Below are 22,653 nucleotides of genomic sequence, written 5' to 3' on the forward strand. Positions count from 1 at the left end.
TCTGCTTTACTCTTTGACACAAAATTAATGATCATTGTGCAAATACTCATGTTTGTGTAATTATGAGGAAATATCCTACTGAAAGAGCACATTTAGCAAGCACACTATAGGTGTTCTGCTGAATTTTGTCCTATTTGTAGTGCAACAAAACATCCTCACATCGATTTTGGACATCAAGGTACATTCTTTGCTTAGAAAATCTTGGTAAATGGTGGGAGTACGTTGGGAAAAAATCTTACCCCAAGAGCACATTTAGGGACATATTTATACTCTGTTTGCACCGAATGTGCGTCAAAAGTTTTGATGCACATTCGGCGCAAACCTAGCACCATATTTATACTTTGACGCCCGACCCCGCGGACGTCAAAATTCCTCCATGTGCGTCATTTTCTGGATGCGGGAAACCGCCTTAATGACATGCAAGGTAGGTGTTCCCATCCCAAAAAATGACTTTAAGGCCTGTGCGCCTAATTTAGACTCCTGTGTCATTTTGATGCACAGGAGGGGGCAGGCCTTAAAAAATGGTGCCCGGCCTGCTGGTGGCCGTACGCCTGAGTGAGGGGAGGCGTTAAAGGACCTGTGGGCTCATGTCCATGGTCTCTGACCATGGAAGCAGTCCACAGGTGCCCTTCCCTGCCCCTGGGGGTACCCCCTGCCAGCCCCACCCACCCCTGGAGGACACCCATGGATGGGGGGACCCATCCCTGGTAAGTACAGGTAAGTTGAGGTAAGTATTATTAAAATAATTTTTTTGTGGCATAGGGGGGCCTAACTTGGGCCCCCCTACATGCCACTGTGCCAAATGGCCATTCCCAGGGGACAGGAGCCCCCTGGGCATGGTCATTGGGCAAGGGGGCATGACTCCTGTCTTTGCTAAGACAGGAGTCATTTCAATGGGGATTGTGCATCAAAAAATGGCGCAAGTCCAGTTAGAGCCATGATTTGTTACTCTACCCTGACTTGCACCATTTTTTGATGCACAACCCCCATTTTTCCCTATGCCGGCGCTGCCAGGTTAGAGTCATTTTTTTTGTCTCTAACCAGCCTGCAGCGCCGGCTAACGTCAATCCTTAAATAAGGCTTCTGCCTGGCGCGTAGGAATAGAGTTAGCCAGCAGTAAATATTTTGACGCAAACCAGCGCCGGCACTGGTTTGCGTCAAAAAGTATAAATATGGCCTTAGTGAGCACGAGTAGCGATTCACAATGGGTGTTCTGTTACATTTAGTACAATTTCCCATTGTGAAATGCATCCCTACATCCTGTTAGTAATGAGGTACAAGTTGGCACTCTGTCCAAGTAGGTACCCTCACTCTAGTCAAGATGAGGGAGCCACACACCTAAGATAACCCCTGCTCACCCCCTTGGTAGCTTGGCACAACCAGTCAGGCTTATCTCAGAGGTAATTTGTAAAATATGTGTAGCCATACACACCAACACAGTGAAAACACTACAAATGGACACTAGAATAGTTTAGAAACATAGCCAATATGTATCTAAGTAAAATGACCAAAATTACAAAAATCCAATATAAACAAGAAAACATATTAATGTTTAAATTTAAAAGAGTCTTAATCCATAGGAATCAATGGCTGCATTGTTTTACCACAAAGTATCTGGTATGTGTCAAAAATAATGAAACAGGAGAGGTATGGTGTCAGAAAAGCAAGTAATCCTTTCATTCTTTACTTGCAAGTGACGCCGTGCATCAATTCTATCCCCGCCAGGTAAGAGGTGCATTGATTCTTACCACTGTAGGAGAACAATGCACTGACATGCAGCCTCAGGTCCTTGCTGCGATGTTAAAGATTTGACGTCCAGGGTCGATGCATGGGAAGTTCCAACACACTGTACAAAGGGTTTGTGTTGAGAGCAGACACTGTGTTGATTCTCCAGCTGTGAGGCAGGTGCTGCATTGATTTTTCTGACGGACACTTAGTGGTGCATGGATTTTCCCCCGCAGGTTACTAGACTCCACTTCTAAGGAATGAGGAACTGGATTTGACACCACTTAGAAAGTTAGGACTCTCAGCAGAAGAGCCCAGTCACTGGCAGATGAAGTCTTTGATGTCCCTGAGACTTCACAACAGGAGGCAAACTCTTTTCAAGCCCTTGGAGAAACTTCATAAGCAGAATAAACAGCAAAGTCCAGCCTTTGACTTCTCCAAAACAGAAGTAGCAACTGCAGGCCAATCCGGAAAAGCACTCTCAGCAAAGGGGCAGTACTCTTCCTCACAGCTCTTCAGCTCTTCTCCTTGGCAGAGTCTCCTTCTGATCCAGAAGTGTTCTAAAGTTGGTGGGTCAGCAGTCCAATAATTATACTCATATCTGCCTTTGAAGTGGATAAACCTCAAAAGAAAGTCTTTGAAGTGCACAAGACCTTGCCTCTCCCTGTCCTGGAAGCAGACACACTCCAGAGGATTGGAGACTGCTTTGTGTAAGGACAGGCACAGCCCTATTTAGGTGCAATTGTCAGTTCCTCCCTCCACTCTAGCCCAGGAATATCCATCAAGATATGAAGCACACACCTCAGCTCCCTTTGTGTGACTGTCTAGAGTGAATTCACAAACAGCCTGATTGACAGTCCGTCCCAGACGTGTATTCAGCAGAGGCACAGAATATTTAAGCAAAAAAATTCCACTTTCTAAAAGCGGCATTTTCAAACATGCAAATAAAAAAACACATTGTCACTGAAAAGATGTATTTTTAAATTGAGAGTTCAGAGACCCCAAACTCCACATCTCCATTGGCTCCCAATGGGAAACTGCACTTAAAACATGGTTCAAGGCAATCCCCATGTTATCTTTTGGGAGGGATAGGCCTTGTAATGGTAAAAATTAATTTAGCAGTATCTCACTATCAGGACATGTAAAACACACAAGTGCATGACCTACCTTTTAAATGCACAGCAGGGGTACATGTGCCAGATCGACATGGCAGATTAAAACTGCAGACACAGACACTGTTATGGCAGACTTGAGATATGTTTACAGGGTTACTCATGTGGGTGGCATAATCAGTGCTACAGGCCCACTAGTAGCAGTTGATTTATAGGCCCTGGGCTCACATGGTACACTATAATAGGGATGTACTAGTAAATCAAATATTCCAATCATGGATAACCAATCATATTCACAGTTTACAAAGGGAGCACTTGCACTTTAGCACTGATCAGCAGTGGTAAAGTGCCAGGAGTACCAAAACCAGCAAAAATGAAATCCAGGGGGCAGAGGCAAAAAGACAGGGGATGCCACGCCAAGGATGCCAGGTCTAAGACATCCATGTTTGACGCAAGGGCGCATTTTTACGCTAGGGAATATTACTATAGGCAGAATTACCCTTCTTTCATAATTCTGCTTAGTTCAAAATCCAGTTTGATTACCCTAACCAGAATTACATAAATTATGCACAACCCTAGAATAGAAAAAGTGAGGTAATTTGGGGAGTTTTACATAACAAGCATAGCAGCAAATTCACAAAATTACATGATTTACGGTGGCTTACCAATGACACCTGTGAAAACTAGTATCTCATCAAAATTGCACATGAAATTTGACCACTGATTGAATACATACATGTTCCTTGTATTTAAAGAAAGGGAGGCAGAAGACCATCCCATAAAACCATTTCAGCCGCTAGCACAGGTGTAGAGTCATTCATATCAGGACTTTTCCAAATGCCCTCAACATGTTATAAGTCCATATTCTGAAAAAAGTATGTAGACATTGGCAGCACACTGCACCACCCTGATACCATTTGCATTGACAAAAATTGATAGTAGATCACCAACATATAATTATACGCATATTCAAACTGTATTCATGCAACCTTTCTGTTGTAATGTTTGCCTATATGTGAGTACAATAACAATGTAGCTCCTAGGGAATGGTTACTGGTACAATCACCTGTACCAATCCATGCTCCTGTGTATTCTTGAAGGCATAATTGATGACACACAGCCACATCTCAGGCTACTACATTAGCCCTACCTCCTCCCCAAATGACTCCATTGCATGTCTAATCAATAAAATAAATATTTACCTAACTAGTATATACTATGCCTTCTCCTTCTTCATCTTCCTCAGTATTGTAATTATAATTTGAAGTTGGAAAAATATAACCTCCCTAATTACTACTTCCTATTCCTAGTCCTTAATTAACTCCTACACTATTAATGTAGAGAAAAGACTATACCCTAACTCCTGTTTTTCTCCCTAAGCAACGCCTAATTATCCACTACACTGACCTTTCTGTTACTGATGAATAATCCCAACCATTTAAAATATATTTACTGCATCCCTCAATTGTGGATTTTTTTGTGATGGGTCTGGCTGTACCTGTGGACTGAGCAGCACATGGTTTGATGGTGATACCAGCTGGGACGACTGTGATGGCAAGGGGGTAATGTTGAGGGAGCTAGATGGTCATATTATTCTCTTCTTCCTAGACTGGCATTTTTCCTGAACTGCTGAACTAGTACTTAGAAGTGAAACATGTAAATATTTTACGTTTCCATGTTCATACAGTGACTCACCCCCAAAAGGTACTTTCATTGTAAAGGTGTGTATGTGATCCTCTGGAAAAAAAAAGTTAACATTATATACTATTTTTACTAACTTTGGTCTGTGAGAAGCTACAGACATGATTAAACCACTGTTTTCTTATACTTTAAACTCCAATTCAATGCTGAAGTTTGGCTTTTAATAAATAAACAGGAAATGTAACTTTCAGCAGTTACCTACCAGTGTTTTACACATACTAAGTTATAACAATTGCTTCCAAAACAGAAAATATGTTGTGGACATTTTCTCTGGAACAATCAATTAAGAGAGGTTCCCCTACACCAATAAAGTGATGGGGTTGATATTATAACAATCGCAAAAATTCCCTTAATGGGTTTCATCAATATGAATCCTTACTTGTGTTGCTGTCATATAAAGTCTCAAAATGTCAATGATCCTTTCAATTTGCATAGCAAATAGTATCTCAAAAGTGTCGACCACCGAAACACTCCGTCAACACTTTTGAAAATCAAAGGATCATTGACATTTTGAGACAGTATATGATGTTTTAGATATTTGATCCCATTTTGACTTTTATTGCCTTAAAAAGTAAAAACATTTTTAGAAAAATACTTTCGTTTTTAATTGACGTGTAATGATTCTATGGTACAAATATGTATATATCCATTAAAAATGTATAAAAATAAAGTAAGGAAATATTATTAACAAAAAGAGATCGAGTAGGTTATTTATTATGAGGGGTTAAAAAACGTCTATGTGATAACTACTATATTACCCTTTGAAATATTTATTGTATGCCAGCAACACGAGTAAGGATTCATATTGACAAAACTCATAATGGAATTTTTTACGTTTGTTATACTGTTTCTCTGAAAGACATAGGCATAGTTTATTTGACTCTTCTCAGCACAGGAAAGGGCATTTGGGGAGGGTTCAGGAACTTCATAAACATGAAAGGGAACAGGGTGCCTCCTGTCCATTGACAGTTAAGTGTAAAGGAAGTCCTGGGGAACAGAAGACCTTCATTTTCAGGGACAAACATATTCAGTTTGGCATCAGACAAATTGGGGTAGGAGGGAAGTTGTCCCACACTAGTATGGTGTGTTTTGGAAACTGCTTGTTTTCCTAAAAATACCCCTGCCTGGGACACTAGCTGCTTACAAGAAGAGAAGGGTTTTGCTATGTTACATGTAGTTCAGAAAAAGCACTGCGGAATAGTGTGCAGTAAGTGAGCCAAACCCACCGTAAAGGGAATCCTACAGAGGGGCACCTCCACCTCAGTTCATCAAAACAATTTCGGAACCTGTAAAAGAACAAAAATGACTTCTGCTCCTGTCTGTGGACTCAGTGGAGATCTGAGGTTCTGAACCTACTCTCACTTGTAACCAGGACTATGAAGTAGATTCTAAACTATAGCCATCTGTCTTTTGTGGGGCTATAGCGAGACAACATGATATGAGGCCTTTTTCCTGGGATGACCAATTGAGGAGTTGTAGCTGGATATGGACTACACCCTGCCAGTGACCTCTGCTGAGGGAGTCCTGGCTGCTAAGTACTATCCCTCTGGTCAGCAAAGAGGTCAGAGTTCAAGAGGACTTTGTCAGCTACAGCTTCCAGGCTTTCCCCTTAGAGGATTTTGAACTCCAAAAAAACTGTGTCCAAAGGTAGAAATTCTGAAATTGCAAAGGTGAGAAAGGTATCTGAATGATTAAAGGATTTTGACAGGTGCAAACTGTGAAATGTACTGCTCTTTTCATGCCAGAACCAACAGCTTCAGAAGGACCTCATCCAACTGCTTTGTGTCTTTGAGAGGACTTCACCAGATACAGCCTGCAACCTTGCACCCAGGGAGGATTCCAACTTCCATTTGAGATGGACATAATGAGAAGATAAAATCTTTGACCAGGACGGTCTGTTTCGAGTGTCCCACTGTTGCTCCATCATGCTCAGATTGAAATTGAGTCTAGGTCACTGTCAACTGCAAACAGTGACTTCCGATTGACTGTATTTCCTATCACCTTTATTAGATTAGATGTTTTCTATATTTAAAAATGGGTTGCTGGATTTTTATGTTGTTTCTTGACTTTTTAATTGATAAGGTGCTGCTAAACATGTTCCATATATTTCCCTAAGTTGTGCATGTCTGCTCTGCACTTAGTACTAGAGTTTGAGTCTAGGTCTATTTATTGAAATGGTGTGTTCATCCTGATAGGATACTAGCTTATTAATTACTATACCACATCTCGGAATCTTTGTAATGTATTACATAGATGTGATAATTATTCACTCTGTTCACATGCATCTCTGCAACAACCAAAACATTCAGATACATTTTTGCTTCCAGCACTGCTATATTTTCTGGATAATTTCATATTGGAAGTCCTTTTGCTGAACCTTGGCCAACACCCCAGCACTCACTCACAGCCAACAAAGCTACTGCGGACTTGAAAGAAGTTGTTGCAATCCAGCTAGTGCTTAGCTCAGCCACTCCAATGTTAGATGCAATGTTCCTTTCTACTGGACCTATGACAACTGCCTATCATTCCTCCAAATCATCCCATTCCATGGCCTTGATGCCAACATCTGTCTAATCCATGAGAATATGCTTACATTTTCACCAACTACTCCTCTCCTACTTCATTTCTTGCATAATGCCCTGACTCTCTGGTTGGGTTGCAGCCTGAGCAATTGTAATAATGATGTTTGGGCGTTTTGCTGTGATTGCAAATGCTGTAGGCATAGTGGCATAGTGGTGCTGTTTAATTAGGCAGTTATAATGGTTGTTAAAATGGTTCTGGTCAAAGACAGTCCTGTTATGACAGAGCTAGTGCAGGAATGCTGGGAGACATATCAGCAGATGTTGCGTTGGTGGAAGGTGAAACAACATGGGAAAATTATTTTTGTGATCCCAGCAGTGGCAGTGGTCTCCACCAGAATAGCAGGAGTATAGGTGGCAGCAGAAGATGAGTTCTTAGGTCATCTGGGGGTTAATGATGCAGGAATCATGAATTGTTGTTGTCCACCCTCTTGTAAGGTTCCACCTGAAAGGATAGTAAGAGTGAATTTGATTCAAAATATGACACTTGCAAGTCTCGTTATATCACAATAGTTAGCTGATACTATGAATGATCATCTACTATTGCCCTTATTTAGCTATGCGTGGTTTCTGCTACTACCCCACAATACTCTGCCCATTATTGGAATTAGATGTCATATTTAGAATATTTCTGACTGCGGTATAACCTCCCTTTCCTCTATCTACTGGCATAATATCTCCTATCATTTCTGGTATTAAATGACAATTGGCATTGACCCCTTCAGTGTATTACCTATTGGACTCACACTAGACTTCTCAACTAGCACTGTTAAAAGGGTTGCCCTCACTTGCTTCCACTTTTCATCTAAAGACAAGTTTGCAGGCAGCATTGACAGTCCTCATATAATGAAGTATTACAGAATGACCAAATGTATCCTGATAAAAAAAGGCCTCACCTGCTTTTATATCACTTTGGGCATTTACTCTGTCCTCAATGCCCTCTAAGTTAATCTGATTAATAATGAAGAGCATCTCATTCCAAGGATACAGTTCTCAAAAAGGTTCTGGCACCCCTCCAATTGCAATGCTGTCTAGGCGGTGCATTGACAATTAGTACCACAATCACTACTTTGTGTCCTAAATAGTTTTAAATCACTGCACAGTGCAAGGATGAGATGTAATCATAGTCACTTATGAAATGAACTCCTCTCGGATTCTGACTCTTACTGTCTTTTTTTTGTAGGAGGATGTCCTTGAGCATGAGTTCCTCTATTGGCACCTCCTCTTATATCATTTTCAACAACTTTCAACTGAATTCAACCCTCCACATCTATTCAGAAGCATGGCACATAAAATGGAGATTTTGACATTTAAATGGCTATCATGTCATGAGACAGTGGCTTGGCTGATATCAATTTACTTGAAGAGATTCTCCTCAATGTAGGGTCCCTATTGCTTGCAGCCCCAATGAATGAGTTTTCCTATAGTAAAGCATATGGAAAGGTAAAAAAAAAGTTAAATACGCTTGATGAAATAGTAAACATATTCTATTTTAGATATTATTGTAAATTAATTTAAGTTGTTTATTTTAGATGTAGGACAATATAAAATGGTAAACAAATATGAATTTAATTTTAATTTAAATATTTAGGTACTTAGAAATGATTAACTTACACTAACACATTTTTCTGAAGTTAAATTTAAAAAATGAAAGTAAGAAATTTGTATTTGTTTGTATTTGATATTTATTAGAAGTGGTGAATACTTGGATTAAAAGTATTTCATTTACATTTTAATACAAGCTAAAGTTATATTTTTTTCACGTCTAAAATGTTATTAAAATAGGTTAAATTAAATAAAACATGTTTTATTTTCAGATAATTGTTTTTTAAACATTAAATAGTCATATTTGTAAATGTTTTAATTATTTAATGTAAGCACTATTTACTACATGGTTTTTTTTAAGTCCCTATCTTCATTATTTTCTGTTGGGGGGTGTTGCTTTATCAGTGGTTGACCATGCATGGTACCTTCACTTACCTTATGAAAAATGTATTAGTAGGCAACTCTCCAGCAACTTAGAAACACACAAGTTGCTACACCCATCACAATGGGTTTCTAACGCTTACAGAACACCAAATCTACCCTACTTGGAGTCACTGAAGATGTGTTCATGACCCTGGATTAAGAGAGCTTCACTGCAAATATCTTGCTTGACCTTCGCACATCATTTGATATGGTGATTCTCGGCATGCAAGAATGCCTCAAAATAATGTGTTTCCTCTCTTAATGCTGGTTCTTTATGAGTCCCTATCAAGTCTTTATATTAGACCAGTTTTCTAGTGATCTATGGTGTTCCTCATGGCCCCTCCCTGAGGATCATAATTGTTAATGTTTGCTTTCATCCCTTGGCTGATATTATACGTTCCTTTGGTTTTAATTTGATGACCTATGTCAATGGCGCCCAGCTTGCCAATTCTCTGACACAAAACTGCGCTCCAATCAACTTTCACTGAGAAACTGCTTGACGGCTGTCACTGAGTGGATGGACACTGCCTTCCTGAAGCTGACAGTTAAAATACTGAAGCCACAGCGGAAGGGAGCCAATCTAACTTATGGTCAGCAAGCTGGTACCCAAACTCTTTGGTTTCTTTTCTGCTGTACCATATCTATGGTAAAAAACCTGAGTATCTGCCTTGATCATAATCTTAACCTGGACCACCAAATTAAGGGCAATACATATCAAAGTTTAGAATAGTGATTCCCAAATAACAAATTTTACCGAATTGCTATTTGGTAATCACAACCCCTGATGCACCATTGGAATCAGCAATGATTATGCGATTCCCTAGGATTTGCATTTGCAATTTTGTGATTACCAAATAGCAATTACCTAAATAGGAAATAGCAATTAGGTAATGACAAAATTGTGAATGTCTCATTTTGGAGCAGCTTGATAATGTCACATTGAGGAAGTGAGTCAATCCATGCTGTTTCCAGGACCCAGACGACAAGTCATACTGTGGTAGCAGAGTAGCTAGAAATCTTGCATGTGGATTTTGCACACTGAACACATTGATGACAATGACAAAAATGTAGGAGGGTGCAAGAGAAAGTCAAATATTCAGGCCCTGATTGATGAAGAGAATGCAGCACACATAGAAGTAACAAAGCATCATTTTTGAATGATAGTTTACACCTTCCTGCACATGAACAATCATTGATGTCATTTTACTTCTTCTATGTGTGCTGCATAATGCACTAGAGGCTCTTAAATATGGTCGTCAGTGAGCAAGAACTGAAGGTGCTCCCAGAGGAGTGTGTCAAAAACCATGTCAAGCTGATCGGGAAGAGCTCACTTCAGGCTCCAGACATGAGAAATGTAAAATCTGGAAAGATGTCCGGGCAGAGATCATTGCAGTGGGTATGACACAACCCTCCCTTGAGGAAATTTGCAAGCACGGGTATGACCTACTGACTCTAACCAAGGAGAAGATAGCAAGCAGGCTTGCTGAGGCACATCAACATGGTGGAGGACCATCCACTCACGCACCATCCACCCCTCTGGAGGGCATGATTAAGGCAACTTTGCAGTCCAAAGCTATTGTTGGGTTCAAATACATTGACACTTTAGCCACACCCATTACCAGCAAAGGTGATATGCAGTTTGCTACAAACTAAAAGTTCATGTAAAAAAAGTTTATTATTAATATACCAATGCATTATGGGAACAGTGGTTTGAATTACAACAGTGAATACATGCCCAACAGTGCTGCACTGTGTAGCCCCATCTTAAGTGATATAAACAACTGACATTTGGAAACACAATGTTAGGTTAAGATTTTTATTTTAACCAGATATTGTATACTGATAAACACAACTACATATATTGAACTAAACTAGTTATCATTCATATCACAGAACTACTTGCACCAAATGCAGGAGAAAATTAATTGGTGGAAACTGAGGGACTCAGCCACAGTCAGAGAGTGAAAACATTGTGCCCCCAACACCCATGACACCTGCACCAACCAGATGCAAGACAACAGTGTTTACACTCCCTGATTTTGATGTAAAGGCTGATGATGTCCTAACAGATTTGCCAAAACCATCATCTGACATTCCACCCTCTCACAGATGCCAGTCCCTCTTTATGTGCCAAAACAATCCCCTCAGGAGGCATATAGTGGCTGTAAGACATGCATCAGAGGAAGGTGAGGGTTCAACTGTCTTTAGAGGCTCAGAGACATCAATGTTAAAGGTGCAGCACCTACAATGCAAGCACATGAAGTTAATGCATACAGAGTTGATGTCACTGAATAGTAACATGTGTAACATCAAAGATAGCATCAAGCAGCTGAACACAGCAGTGAAGGAAGGGGGAAAAAATGCTTCGGACAGTGTTAAGGAGCTAACACATTCTATCAAGGAACTTTGCATAGTAACACAGCATGACCATTTCACACACCGTAGACATCATCACCAACTAATGGGCAGATTGGATGGGTTTAAAAAATCTGTCATCGCCTGACAAATAGAATTGCATTATTGTTGTAACACCCTGTTACCATGCGAGTGAAGATAGCACGTTGTATTTGGCATGTTGCACAATGTTTAGTTCAAGTCACCAACCCGATTTGAAACATGCAAACCACTCGAATTGCAAGAAACTGTGACTTAGGTGAAGGGGATAGTGAGGGATTCTCCAGCCTCAGTAGTGTTGCTGCCACTGTAATGGAAAATAGACATCACCATTCTAGACACAGCGCAGCTTCAGATGCCTCACCAGGACGCAGTGCAGAGCCCACTGAATGGCCTAGTGGAGTGTGTTTGAGGAAAACATAGGGGGTCATTTTGACCCTGGCGGTACATGACCGCCAGGGCCAAAATGACGGAAGCACCGTCAACAGGGTGGCGGTGCTTCCTGGGTCATTACGACCGCGGCGGAAGTGCCGCGGTCGCACCGCCGGGGCCGGCAGTTTTCCGCCACAATGGCCCCAGCGGTAGTAATCCACCAGGGCATTACGAGTCCCCGACCGCCAGCCTTTTCCTGGCGGTTCTAACCGCCAGGAAAAGGCTGTCGGTATGGGGAGTCGCAGGGCCCCTGGAGGCCCCTGCACTGCCCATGAAACTGGCATGGGCAGTGCAGGGGCCCCCTGACAGGGCCCCATGCGGCTTTTCACTGTCTGCTATGCAGACAGTGAAAAGCGGGACGGGTGCAACTGCACCCGTCGAACAACCGCAACATCGCCTGCTCCATTTGGAGCCAGCTCCCATGTTGCGGCCCACATCCCCGCTGGGGCAGCGGGTGGAAACTCGGTTTCCGCCCGCCGGCCCAGCGGGGATGTCGAAATGGGCACCCTTGGAGTGTGGCCGCATTGGCGGCCGCACAGCGGTTACAACTTGGCGGGCGGCGCTTGCCATCCGCCAATGTTGTAATGAGGCCCAAAATTTGGAAATGTATTTTTGTTTGTTGTTTAGGTACATTTCATCACATTTGTAAGGTCTGAGGTGACACATTTTCATGTTTCATCATTACTTACCTTTAAAATATTTGTATCTAATCTCTGCACATCATTGTCTGCCTTCTGCTGCCCTTGGTCTATCTGTAGAGTGACCTGGTGGACGTAGCTCATCATCAACATCTGACTCAGAATCTTCCAAGACCAGGGGTATGCCTTTAGATGTTGCAATGCTGTGCAATATTGCATATGTAACTATGATTTCGCAGCAGATTTCTGAGCTGCATTATAGTGCTTCCCCACTCTTGTGGAGATATCTAAATCAACTCTTCAGCAGGCGAAAGGGCCTCTCTATCACATTCCATTTAGTTTTATGCACTGCATTTTATCGGTGTTGGCTTGCAGTGGATGGGTTCAAATATGGTGCTAAAATGAATAAGCGGACAGCATACGTACTGCCTGCCACAATGATAAGAGCAGATATGACAATTAATACTACAACTCTAATATATACTGCAGAGTTTTAAGGAGATTTACCAAATGGATATTCTTCTCCAAACTCAGCATCAAGTAGCCATGTGTAAAATCCACTATAGTGAAACATGAACAAATCATGTTTATCACTACATAATCTGGCCACTATGGGCCTAATTCTGAGTCTGACGGGCGGCGGAGGCCGCCCGCCAGACTTCCCCCCTACGAAATACCGCTCCGCGGTCGAAAGACCGCGGAGGGTATTCCGAGTTTTCCCCTGGGCTGGCGGGCGGTCTTCGCAAGACCGCCCGCCAGCCCAGGGGAAAACTCCCTTCCCACGATGACGCCGGCTCGTAATAGAGCCGGCGGAGTGGGAAGGTGCGACGGGTGCAGTTGCACCCGTCGCGTATTTCAGTGTCTGCTTTGCAGACACTGAAATACTTTTAGGGGCCCTCTTACGGGGGCCCCTGCCGTGCCCATGCCATAGGCATGGGCACGGCAGGGGCCCCCAGGGGCCCCGTGACTCCCCCTCCCGCCATCCGGTTCCCGGCGGGAGAACCGCCAGGAACTGGATGGCGGGAGGGGGAGTCGGAATCCTCCATGGCTGCGGAGCGCGCTCCGCAGCCATGGAGGATTCCTACGAGCGGCGTAAAGTCAGCGGGAGACCGCTGGCTTTCCGCGTCTGACCGCGGCTAAACCGCCGCGGTCAGAATGCTCGTAGGAGCACCGCCAGCCTGTCGGCGGTGCTCCCGTGGTCGGTGGCCCTGGCGGCCACCGACCGCCAGGGTCGGAATGACCCGCTATATCAGTTATAATATATGAAGCATTGCATATTGCCTGAATATTCAATGAATGGCTATATTTTCTATTTCTGAAGATTTACTCATTTGCAGGTGTGAACATATTGCAACATATGTCCCATCAATGCATACAATGACATGGGAATTGGGCTGACTTGTTTCATTTTAATTCAGTGAGCTGCAATTCCTGTTGGGTGGTAGGAAAGCTAATATGATTATTGATTTCATTGGCACTACATCCAGAAATGCATGGAAAAAACATGACAGAAAACTTTAAGACACACTTCCATCTGCAGCTATTACTCCCCAGTAGCTTCCTGAGGCTAGGAGGTGTAGGGAACATAAACCTGCAAATGGTTAGAGATTGCATTGGTCCTGTGAAGTTGTCACTGCAGTTGTGGTTGGAGTTCTGCTATTAAATCTAAAATCATGGCAGAATTTGATCCATATTTATCAAAGATTTCCTCCTCTGTCTGATCAAACAGTACAATGCGTATTCTAAAGATGCTCTCCTGTCTCCTCCTCCTTCTCTGTTGACCTTCCATAATCTTCCTCCACTTTGCAATGACATAGAGAGCAGCCAATGTGGGAAATTCAGATGCACTCTGGGCCTGTTTATATAGATTGCACCTAATTACCACCTTATTTAATTTGGTGGTAAATTGCACATGCAAAACCCCTATTTTGTTTAACATTCACAAATTGCAAATGGTTCATACATTGAATTAGCGATTATCTATTTGCGAATCGCAAATTGTGAGTTTCTACTTGGAGTCACAATTTTAGGGAATCAAAAACTGTGCGATTCCCTAAAGTCAGACTGCTAGTGCCTTTCAGACATCAGGAATGGCAATTTTGCATTCAAAAGTGGTCAAATTTAGCAATTCGCACTGTTTGCAAATGCAAAATGGGTTGATGCATAAGCCTCACAGCTTGCTGCTTTGGACTTGTAGCTATTTGGAAAATCGTATTGCTCCTTCCTCTATCGGCCCAGTGCTGAAAAGTGGGTTATTGGTAAGGGCAGGTAAGTACCTACACTTAGCAATAGGTCACAAACCCATAGTAGGTCCAGTCAGGGTCGCAATAAATTAATCCCAGCTCAACCCTTAGTCGCGTGGCAAAGAGCAGCTAGACTTAACTTAGGAGACGATGTATGAAGCATTTAGAAATCACAAAACAATAAGTAAAACACAAAAAAAAATGTACGAACATAGAGAAAATGTATATAGTTACAATGACACTAAAACAACCGAAATCGATAAAAGGGAACTTGAGATATGCATTTTTAAAGATGTAGGCCCTCTTTTGACAGGCTGGCGGCGTATAACGCCAAATTATGAGTGTGACAGGTTGGCCACAGCCAACCCACCACATCTCCACTTATACCGCCATAGCGGTATGAACCATGGGGCTGTAGATGTGCATCTCCAACCCAGCGGTGCACACATGACCGCCAGCAGTATTATGAGCCTGCCTACCACCATCCTTTTCGCTGCAGTACCACTGCCATGAAAACCATGGCAGTAGGGCTACCTATGATAGGGAATTCCTTCCCTGTCACTGGTAGAAGGCTCCCCCACCAGCAATCACCTAACTCTCCCCATCCCCCTTAGAATCACAACACCCCCCAACTCCCTGCGGCCCTCCCCGCATTCATGCACACACACACTCACACGCACCACACATACACCCATGCACCACCACTTCCTTACAAGCATTCACTCACACAAACTCACACACATACATACTGACATGCAGACACACACTCACTGCAACATACATTCACGCACATTAATGACCATAATACGGCTGGCAGAGTCTTTCTGGCAGGGCGGTGCAGGTGGTAGCACCGCCCAGGCGCCTCACTCACCAGCATGGCTACTGCCAGATTTCTGCTGTAATTGTGGCAGAAATCAGGCAGTGTCCATAATATGGGGGTGGATGATCTCTGGTCTTCTGAAGCATGTGGCGTTGGCGGTCTTGGGAAAAGACCGCCGATGTCCTAATGAGGACCTTAATGTTTTTTAGTGCATAGAAACTAAAAGCGCCTATCTGGACATCTGGTTACACTCGACTGGGGCAAAGTCAAAATTTGAGGCCGACTGTGATGGAGCCCTGCACGGCTACACTAAGTGGGAGGCCTGGGTTAAAGTTTTACCTTCGCACTTAGTCATTACCTCAAAGATTTTCTGGACCAGGACATAGTTACAAGTTGTTTCCGACCTCTCTGGAGCCCTTTCAGATACCTCAAGATCAAGGATTCTACCTTCAAACTTAGACACTTTTTCATGATGGAAATCTTTGTCTGGGACCAAGATGAAATTACAGCCGACCTCCTTTGAGCACTCCTCAGATCCACTGCGCAGCAAGCCTCTTATCAGCTTTTTTTATGTTTGGACTTAGAAATCTTTTTGGAGCTTTTTATCTGTAACATCGGTGACTCCCTACAGTAAGCCGACTTCGAGTTGACGTCATCAGATTGCCTTTTCGCAAGCCCCCAGTGAAATCATGGAAGTCTGGGGCTCCGGATCTTTTCAGCGGGACAAACCTGCAAGTCAGTCTGGGTAACGGTCCACGTAAGCCGGCTTGACTCATGACATCAGATCGGTCTACTTATGGAGCTTTTTTCCAAAGGTGCTCCAAACTTCTGTATCTTCTTCCAGAGGTTCCTTCAAGGTTCCGTAGGAGTCCACAACTCACCTCAAGGTTCCAGAAGCTCTGAGTTGCTCCTTGAGGGTTAGGACTCCAACTCCCAGAATGCACCTGCCTCAAATCCAAAAACAACCATTGTTCAGTGGTCAGTTTCTTCAGGGCTTGATGCAGGAGACTCTGGTCAGCTATTTTCTACATGTAACAGTGATTTCCTTCTTGAAGCAGTAGAAGACAGGCACAGTCCTTTTTGTGGTGAAGCCCAAGTGTGCATCTGGTGTAGTCCTTCTGAATGGAGTGCTCACGTGCATGCCAGGGATCCACAGGGCAGTTCTTCTTTTTCTTTTCTGGTTCTTGTAGGGGTCTGAGGTAGGGTGTAGGTCTTTCATATTTATCTTTGCTCCTGGGGTGAACGCGGGGGGGCTTGTGTCCTATCTCTTGCAGGTCAGTACACTCTTGGGTGACCACTTCCTCAGAAGTGTGGCAAAAATCAATTCCAGGGTGTATCATTCTCCAAACATCCAAGATGGTAAAAATTCAGTCTCAGATATTAGGTCTAGCTGAGCCCACCCACCGGTGTGGCTAGGTATTCCTTGGCACACCCCTTCTCAGCCCTGTCTTAATCTAATGAGGGGGCAACTGGCTGTCTGGGTGTGCAGGAATTGGGAGGTATAGTGGTTGTCCCAAGTGTTCTTCCCTCCTTTGAAGACCAGTTTGGCTGCTCTCCCCATCCTGTTCTAACACATGCTGAGGCAGCTATCTTCCCAACAGATGCTTACTTTGGCCCTCATTCTGACCTTGGCGGTCTTTTCGCAAGACCGCTGAGTTACCGCCGCGGTGAAGACCGCCGACCGCGGCGGTGTGCCGCTGTGCGCATTCTGACCGCTGGGAGCGTTCCGCCGGAAAACCGCCAGCAGCCACACTGCGGTCGGCGGGAAAGTGGAGACTGGTCAACCTCCACCGCCACGCCAGCAGAACACCGCCCACAGAATTACGACCCACATTTCCGTGTGGCGGTCTTCTGTTGGCGGTCTTCTGTTGGCGGTCACGTCCCTATGGCTCCCGTCGCCTCCCGGAGGACCAACGCACAAGGTAAGGTGTTGTGTGATGTGGGCGTGCATGGGGGTGTGCGTGTGAGTGTGTAGAGGGGGTGTGTGAGTGCGTGTATGCGGGCGGGGGGTGCTGCTGTGTCTATGGGTAATGTGTGCTGTTCGGCAGGTGCGCATGTCGGCATGTATGTGTGCGGGTATGTGTCCCCGTTGTGTATGTGTGTGTAGGGGGTGTGTATATGTGCATGTTGGGGGTGTGTGCATGTCGGGGTACATGTATGTGCATGTCGGGGTGGGGGTGGGGAGGGGGTTCGTACCACCTCTGGGGGGTGGCAGGGGGGTGGAGGGTGTGGGGGGAGGACTCGGGTGGGTAGTGGGGGGTGGGGGAGACCCCTATCAGTGCCAGGGAAGGAATTCCCTGGCCCCGATAGTGCTTACCGCCATGGTTCGCACGGCGGTTCCCGCCCGCAAGAAACCGCGGCGGTAGGCAGGGTCATAATACCCTTGGCGGTCTTGGGACGACCGCCGGGCCGGAGTGCGCAAACTCCAGCCCCGCGGTCATGACCGCCGTGGCGGTCGGAGTGGAGAAGTAGCGGTCGGTCGCGGCGGGGACCGCCGCGGTCAGAATGCCATTTTTAATACCGCCGGTCTGTTCGCGGTCCGACCGCCGTCTCTCCGCCGACCGCCAGGGTCAGAATGAGGGCCTTTGTGTCAGTTGAGGCCACTTCACACCTCATCAAGGCAGACTGACTCAGGCTGCCAGAGGATGACCAATCAAAGAAGGGCACTACAGGGCTGAAGTTGGTAACTTTTAGGAGTTCTAAAACTCTTTCTAGGTACATATTATATTGAATTCAACAGTGGCAAGTTGTTGGATTTATTATAACTTTTAATTTGCTACTAAACATGCCAGATTTAGGGCCTGATTCTAACTTTGGAGGACGGTGTTAAACCGTCCCAAAAGTGGCGGATATACCACCTACCGTATTACGAGTCCATTATATCCTATGGAACTCGTAATACGGTAGGTGGTATATCCGCCACTTTTGGGACGGTTTAACACCGTCCTCCAAAGTTAGAATCAGGCCCTTAGTTCCTTTCTATGGAACATAAGTCTCTCCATGTTAGCCTATTGACCTCATTCACTACATTAGGGGAACACAAATGTAGTTATTTTCCCACACCAGGGCTTATAAAACATATTTTACAGAGTCCCTGTTTATAGTTACACTGCACCCAGCCTTGGGGACACCTAGGGGACACCTTAGGGGTGATTTATATGTAAAAATAAGGTAGCATAGGACTTTGGAAGTACTTTTAGTTCCAAAGTCAAATTTGAGATTAACTTTAATTTAAAAGCAGTGAGCAAGGCAGGCCTGCCTTTAAAAATGACACTAGGCACCACATCAGTGCACCTATGGGTGCACTACCTATGCTGGTAGATGCACTACCATATACTAGGGACTTATAGGTAGGTTGATACTGACAATTATAACTAGCCTTATTGCATAATCCATTTTACACAGACCACTGGCCCTGGGACTGGTTCGCAGTACCCACGCCCCAGTTAGAGTCAGTAACCACCAGTATATGTCCAAAATGTTTGAGGGTGACCAGGGCAAAAAGGAGGACTTACGTACACTGCACCCTCCAAATGAAAGGTAATGGGCCCTAACCTACATCTTGGTAGTCCTCATCAGCTAAGTGAAAGAACCTGGAAAGGCCATCAGCATTGGCATGGGCTGTCCCAGGTCTATGCTCCACTGTAAAGTCCATCCCCTGTAGCGTAATGTTCCACCGCAACAGTTTTGGGTTATCGGCCTTCATCTGCATAACCCATGTGAGAGGTCTGTGGTCAGTGCCAAACAGGTATGCCCTCAACTTCTTCAGGGACCAGACCACAGCAAAAGCCTCCCTCTTTGTGGCACTCCATCTTTGCTCTCTTGGGAGCAGTCACCTGCTGATGAGGGCAACTGGCTAATCCTGGCCCTTTGCATTGACTTTTGCTACCACTGCCCTAATCCCTGTCTCTGAGGCATCTGTTTGCCCTATAAACTGCTTGCAGTAGCCAGGGGCCAGTAGAACTAGTGTTAACTGAAAATACTTCTTTAGAGTGTCAAAGGCTTTCTGACACTCTGGAGTCCAAATTACCTTTTTGGGGTCCTTTTTTGAGGTGAGTTCTGTCAGAGGGGCCACAATGGTCCCATAATTCTGGACAGACCTCCTGTAATACCCAGTCAGGCCAAGAAATGCCCTGACCTGAGTCTGGGTTTTAGGAGCCTCCCAATCAAGGATGGTCTGGATTTGAGGCTGGAGAGGCTTCACATGGGCTCCACCTACCAGTTAGCCCAGTTACTCCATTTAACTCTGCTCTATCTGGCATTTTTTTGCCTTGATATTCAGGCCTGCCTGGAGCAGGGCCTGAAGCACTTCCCACAGGAAGATCCAGGTGATCCTCCCAGGAGGAACCAAATACAGCTATATCATCCAGATAAGCTACAGTGAAAAATTCCAACCCAGACAAGACTCTGTTCACCAACCTTTGGAAGATGGTTTGCACAGCAGGGGTTTTCTTTTCACCTCACCCTGTGATGGTGTAGTGCTGACCTGTGAACTTTTTCGGATTTTCATATATCAAAGAGGCCTCCTCTCCGGTGTCAACCACAGCCCTGAACTTCTGGACATTTCTATTTTTCCAATAAATTTCTAAATCAACATGTAGTCTATTATCCTTATGAGCCCATCCCTGTACAATAGTTTGGGCTATTTACTAATCTGATGTAAACCTTTTGACTTTTACCCAATCAAATCTGGACACATGCTTTTATATCTGTGGGGAGATTCATCTCCTCCCCTGTTCTCCAGAGTCAAACAATCAGAATCCAGATCTTCCTCCTCCTTCACCTTTAGGGAAATATTTTTCTCCCTCTCCTCTACTTCCTTCTGCATGTCTGGCTTTCCCTAACTCACCGTTAATTATCCTGCTTACTAACCTTCTTGCTCCCTTCCTTTCTGTACAGCCCTCACTTGCAAAACATCTCCCACAGACTATTGGTATCTAGCATATCTAGCTCTACTTTGTTCATCTATCCACCAACAATGCCATAAACATATCTCTTCTAGATTCCTCAGACCACTCAAGCCGCGGACTGTCTCAAATATATTTTTCAAAAAGTGTCCTGTCTTGTTAATCCACGGAGTCACTATCGCCTGCTTGTGCGCTGGGGAAGCTGCGTGATTTATTTAATTTCGCACTGACACCGTCAGTAGTGCAGCCAACAAATCGTTAGCCTCATTCAAAAGGACAGCAATTTTCATACTATCTTCCTTAATTCTCTGCATAGCATCTATCAATGTGTACCAGGGCTTATCATTTGATGGCCAGTCTGACTCTGTATGAAATTTGCGATTACACCCAACAATTACTAATTGTTAATAATAATAATGGTTAGTGCTACGGGTACAAAACGTCTTTGCATCTCCCGCGTTCAAACCCACTCCCCAAGCTCCTGTGTCAAACAATATCACCAGCCATGTAAGCGATGATTCCTCTGGCTTTTGATGAAACCTATCCATTACACCATTCATCTCCTGCTGCGAGTAATCTTCTAGGGAGTGCATCTCAACCAATCCACCCAGATTTTGTGGAGTGTCCTGTTCTTCCATCTAAATATAGGCAGTGCACAAACCACTTTTTGCTTGTGTGACTCACCCTGACCACCACTATTTCGGCAGCACTCTTTGCCAGAATGTGAAAACTCAGAAGAATCCCAAATATTACAATCTCATTCATGAGGGTTGCAATCTAACCCTGCTTTAGCAATGGCTAAATGAACTTTTTTCCTATTAACTATTTCCTGCCTTTTCTTGTATTTATACTGTGCCACGCACACTATAGCCCTTTCAGCTACAGTTTGGTATGTGTCTACTTCATTCTGTAGCAATGTATTCTGACAAAATAACATTGTGGAGTTAATTTTGGCTTCCACTAGCTGCCTTTCTAATTGTTCATGTTCCTGTTCTAACTGAACACATTTCTCATGCATTTTCAGATAGGTACATAAAAGGATCCAGCCTCTCTGAACTAAAATAGTCCAATTATTTTCTTTTTTCTACTGACACTTTCTGCAAACAAGGTAATACATTTGCTGGCTCAGATTTTGCTGCAGACACATCCCAATTCTCACTCAATACAGCACCATAAGCCCACTTATGCGCAAGCACATTTTAAGGAACGTTTTGCCAACCCTGCATTTCACTTGGCACCTGGGAAACTGCCTTTGTCTTTTTGACAAACATTTTTCATTTTTTAATCTTTTACTTCGTATCCTGCAGGTGATACCAATTTGTATTGCTTTTTCTTAAACGAAGAGGAAACAATGCCAAAAAATGCAGCACTCTTAGTCTGAGTAATAAATGTATTAAGGCACTTCCCAGATACCATAAAGACACATGAATACATACAAATAAGCATGTAACTCAAATGAAGTAAAACATGTGTATATACTAGAATACAGCAGTTTAGCAATCACAGACAGAAAAGTGCCATGCATAAACAGTGAGTATACAGTGAATATATATATATATATATATATATATATATATACTACATAATCAAGGCTTAAAATGCACCACCATAAGGGGTTGGTTCATCACCCTCACCAGCCAAACTGGAGAACCTGGGAACAGCCAAGGCAGGGGACCCACAAATTGGGATTAAAGAGATTCTAGGCAGTGCGTCCGCTCCCCAGATGAGTTATTGTCTTGATGCCAAGTCATTTACACCTTAAAACTAGCTCCATTAAAGATTTCTGGAAAAACACCTCCCCTCTATTATGAAATTAAAGGCTGGCTGTACTTCATTGAATCAAAAATATGCAAGAGAGTTGGCCAGAATTCCCATGCTTATATCTGAGTCAGAGCCATACATTCCGTGGAAAACTAGTTTTGTGTGAAATAACATCTGCGCTGCCCTGCGACTGTACAAGAGCATAAAATCAAATCACTCACACAGCATGAAGTTGATGGTGAAACATGTAGTCAGTGGTAAAATACACATAACATTCCACCTTGCAGGTTATGTAGAAGGTCATGAAATGCCACGCAAAATGACTTTGCGTGGCATCAAAAATATGGGCCTGTACAATGCACCGCCGCTGGGT

The sequence above is a fragment of the Pleurodeles waltl genome, chromosome 2_1, assembly GCF_031143425.1.
Source record: "Pleurodeles waltl isolate 20211129_DDA chromosome 2_1, aPleWal1.hap1.20221129, whole genome shotgun sequence".
NCBI classification, from domain to species: domain Eukaryota; kingdom Metazoa; phylum Chordata; class Amphibia; order Caudata; family Salamandridae; genus Pleurodeles; species Pleurodeles waltl.